Genomic DNA, 4,771 nt, shown 5'->3' with positions numbered 1-4,771 from the left:
AACAGCCTTGGTCTCTGATTGGTATGGATTTTATTACAGACTTACCCCCATCCCGTGGCAACACTGTTGTTTGGGTGGTCGTTGATCGATTCTCCAAAATGGCACATTTCATCCCTCTTCCTGGTCTTCCTTCAGCGCCTCAGTTGGCTAAACAATTTTTTGTACACATTTTTCGTCTTCACGGGTTGCCCACGCAGATCGTCTCGGATAGAGGCGTCCAATTCGTGTCAAAATTCTGGAGGGCTCTCTGTAAACAACTCAAGATTAAATTAAACTTTTCTTCTGCATATCATCCCCAGTCCAATGGACAAGTAGAAAGAATTAACCAGATCTTGGGTGATTATTTACGGCATTTTGTTTCCTCCCGCCAGGATGATTGGGCAGATCTTCTACCATGGGCCGAATTCTCGTATAACTTCAGAATCTCTGAATCTTCCTCCAAATCCCCATTTTTCGTGGTGTACGGCCGCCACCCTCTTCCTCCCCTCCCTACCCCCTTGCCCTCTGGTCTGCCCGCTGTGGATGAAATTTCTCGTGATCTTTCCACCATATGGAAAGAGACCCAAAATTCTCTCTTACAGGCTTCATCACGCATGAAGAAGTTTGCTGATAAGAAAAGAAGAGCTCCCCCCATTTTTTCTCCTGGAGACAAGGTATGGCTCTCCGCTAAATATGTCCGCTTCCGTGTTCCCAGCTACAAATTAGGACCACGCTACCTTGGTCCTTTCAAAATTTTGCGCCAGATCAATCCTGTCTCTTATAAACTTCTTCTCCCTCCTTCTCTTCGTATTCCTAATGCCTTTCACGTTTCTCTTCTTAAACCACTCATCATCAACCGTTTCTCTCCTAAACTTATCTCTCCCACTCCTGTCTCCGGTTCTTCTGACATCTTTCCTGTAAAGGAGATACTGGCCTCCAAAAAGGTCAGAGGAAAAACCTTCTTTTTGGTTGACTGGGAGGGCTGTGGTCCTGAAGAGAGATCCTGGGAACCTGAGGACAATATCCTGGATAAAAGTCTGGTCCTCAGGTTCTCAGGCTCCAAGAAGAGGGGGAGACCCAAGGGGGGGGGTACTGTTACGCCGAGCGCTCCGGGTCCCCGCTCCTCCCCGGAGCGCTCACTACACTCTCGCTCCCGCAGCGCCCCGGTCAGATCCACTGACCGGGTGCGCTGCGATACTGCCTCCAGCCGGGATGCGATTCGCGATGCGGGTGGCGCCCGCTCGCGATGCGCACCCCGGCTCCCGTACCTGACTCGCTCTCCGTCGGTCCTGTCCCGGCGCGCGCGGCCCCGCTCCCTAGGGCGCGCGCGCGCCGGGTCTCTGCGATTTAAAGGGCCAGTGCACCAATGATGGTGCCTGGCCCAATCTTCCCAATTACCTTGATTAGTTTCCACCTGTGCACTCCCTACTTATACCTCACTTCCCTTGCACTCCCTTGCCGGATCTTGTTGCCATTGTGCCAGTGAAAGCGTTACCTTGTATGTTCCTAGCCTGTGTTCCAGACCTCCTGCCGTTGCCCCTGACTACGATCCTTGCTGCCTGCCCCGACCTTCTGCTACGTCCGACCTTGCTTCTGTCTACTCCCTTGTACCGCGCCTATCTTCAGCAGTCAGAGAGGTTGAGCCGTTGCTAGTGGATACGACCTGGTCACTACCGCCGCAGCAAGACCATCCCGCTTTGCGGCGGGCTCTGGTGAAAACCAGTAGTGACTTAGAACCGATCCACTAGCACGGTCCACGCCAATCCCTCTCTGGCACAGAGGATCCACTACCTGCCAGCCGGCATCGTGACAATATAGAAGTCAATACACAGAGCATGCCCACACATCATATAGAAGTCAATACACAGAGCATGCCCATCATCATATAGAAGTCAATGCACAGAGAATGTCCACACATCATATAGAAGTCAACACACCGAGCATGCCCACCCATCGTATAGAAGTCGATACACAGAGCATGCCCACCCATCGTATAGAAGTCGATACACAGAGCATGCCCACCCATCTTATAGAAGTCAATACACAGAGCATGCCCACACATCATATAGAAGTCAATACACAGAGCATGCCCACACATCATATAGAAGTCAATACACAGAGCATGCCCACCCATCATATAGAAGTCAATACACAGAGCATGCCCACACATCATATAGAAGTCAATGCACAGAGCATGCCCACACATCATATAGAAGTCAATACAAAGAGCATGCCCCCCATCATATAGAAGTCAATACACAGAGCATGCCCACACATCATATAGAAGTCAATACACAGAGCATGCCCACCATCATATAGAAGTCAATACCCAGAGCATGCCCCCATCATATAGAAGTCAATACACAGAGCATGCCCCCCATCATATAGAAGTCAATACACAGAGCATGCCCACACATCATATAGAAGTTAATACACAGAGCATGCCCACACATCATATAGAAGTCAATACACAGAGCATGCCCACCCATCATATAGAAGTCAATACACAGAGCATGCCCACACATCATATAGAAGTCAATACACAGAGCATGCCCCCCATCATATAGAAGTCAATGATGATGGTCACGGAGATGTCTCTGTATTAACCAGTCATTACACGATGTCTGGGGGTCATAGAGCTGCGGAACTGCAGGAGCTGCAGAACTGCGGAGCTGCAGGAACTTACAGCTGGTGATACAGTAATGGCTGCTACCAGCAGGGGGAGCTGAGGAGCTACAAGATCGGACCCTGAGTCTCCATAGATGGATAGAAGACTTCATCTATTCATCTAAGGGAGGTCGGGGTCAGGGCAGTCAGGGGGCGGACACTTTACCCACAAGTCACCAGGGTATATCCTCCAGACACACTGCACAATGAAGCTATTACTCTAGAAATATACATATAAATCTATGTTCTGAATGGTTATACTAGAATACTGCCATACAGTGCTAAATAATACTTACAATGCTCACACAATACACATACAGTGCTAAAAAATACATACAATATACAACACGATACTGCCGTACAATGTGTAAATAATACTGCCATACAATGTCTAAATAATACTGCCATACAATGTCTAAATAATACCCCATACAATGTCTAAATAATACCGCCATACAATGTGTAAATAATACCGCCATACAATGCTAGCACGATAATGCCATACAATGTGTAAATAATACCGCCATACAATGTGTAAATAATACCGCCATACAAAGTCTAAATAATACCGCCATACAATGTCTAAATAATACCGCCATACAATGTCTAAATAATACCGCCATACAATGTCTAAATAATACCGCCATACAATGTGTAAATAATACTGCCATACAATGTTTAAGTAATAGTTCTATAAAATACTTAAACAATATTCCTATAGAATGTCTTAATAATACTCATATGCAAAGCGCAAACACCAGTATAACCTGACAGAGTCACCGGGATAAGACCAGTATAACCTGAAAGTGTCACCGGGACAACACCAGTATAACCTGACAGAGTCACCGGGACAACACCAGTATAACCTGACAGAGTCACCGGGACAACACCAGTATAACCTGACAGAGTCACCGGGACAACACCAGTATAACCTGAAAGAGTCACCGGGACAACACCAGTATAACCTGACAGAGTCACCGGAACAACACCAGTATAACCTGACAGAGTCATGGGGACAACACCAGTATAACCTGACCGAGTCACCGGGACAACACCAGTATAACCTGACCGAGTCACCGGGACAAAACCAGTATAACCTGACAGAGTCACCGGGACAAGACCAGTATAACCTGAAAGAGTCACCGGGACAACACCAGTATAACCTGACAGAGTCACCGGAACAACACCAGTATAACCTGACAGAGTAACCGGGACAAGACCAGTATAACCTGACAGAGTCACCGGGACAACACCAGTATAACCTGACAGAGTCACCGGGACAACACCAGTATAACCTGACAGAGTCACCGGGACAACACCAGTATAACCTGACAGAGTCACCGGGACAACACCAGTATAACCTGACAGAGTCACCGGGACAACACCAGTATAACCTGACAGAGTCACCGGGACAACACCAGCATAACCTGACAGAGTCACGGGGACAACACCAGCATAACCTGACAGAGTCACCGGGACAACACCAGCATAACCTGACAGAGTCACCGGGACAACACCAGCATAACCTGACATAGTCACCGGGACAACACCAGCATAACCTGACAGAGTCACCGGGACAACACCAGTATAACCTGACAGAGTCACCGGGACAACACCAGTATAACCTGACAGAGTCACCGGGACAACACCAGTATAACCTGACAGAGTCACCGGGACAACACCAGTATAACCTGACAGAGTCACCGGGACAACACCAGCATAACCTGACAGAGTCACGGGGACAACACCAGCATAACCTGACAGAGTCACCGGGACAACACCAGCATAACCTGACAGAGTCACCGGGACAACACCAGCATAACCTGACATAGTCACCGGGACAACACCAGCATAACCTGACGGAGTCACCGGGACAACAACAGCATAACCGGACGGAGTCACCGGGACAACACCAGCATAACCTGACGGAGTCACCGGGACAACACCAGCATAACCTGACGGAGTCACCGGGACAACACCAGCATAACCTGACAGAGTCACCGGGACAACACCAGTATAACCTGACGGAGTCACCGGGACAACACCAGTATAACCTGACAGAGTCACCGGGACAACACCAGCATAACCTGACGGAGTCACCGGGACAACACCAGTATAACCTGAC

This window comes from Hyla sarda, chromosome 7 (genome assembly GCF_029499605.1).
Source record: "Hyla sarda isolate aHylSar1 chromosome 7, aHylSar1.hap1, whole genome shotgun sequence".
Taxonomy (NCBI): Eukaryota; Metazoa; Chordata; class Amphibia; order Anura; family Hylidae; genus Hyla; species Hyla sarda.
Note: the sequence above shows the minus strand (reverse complement) of the source record.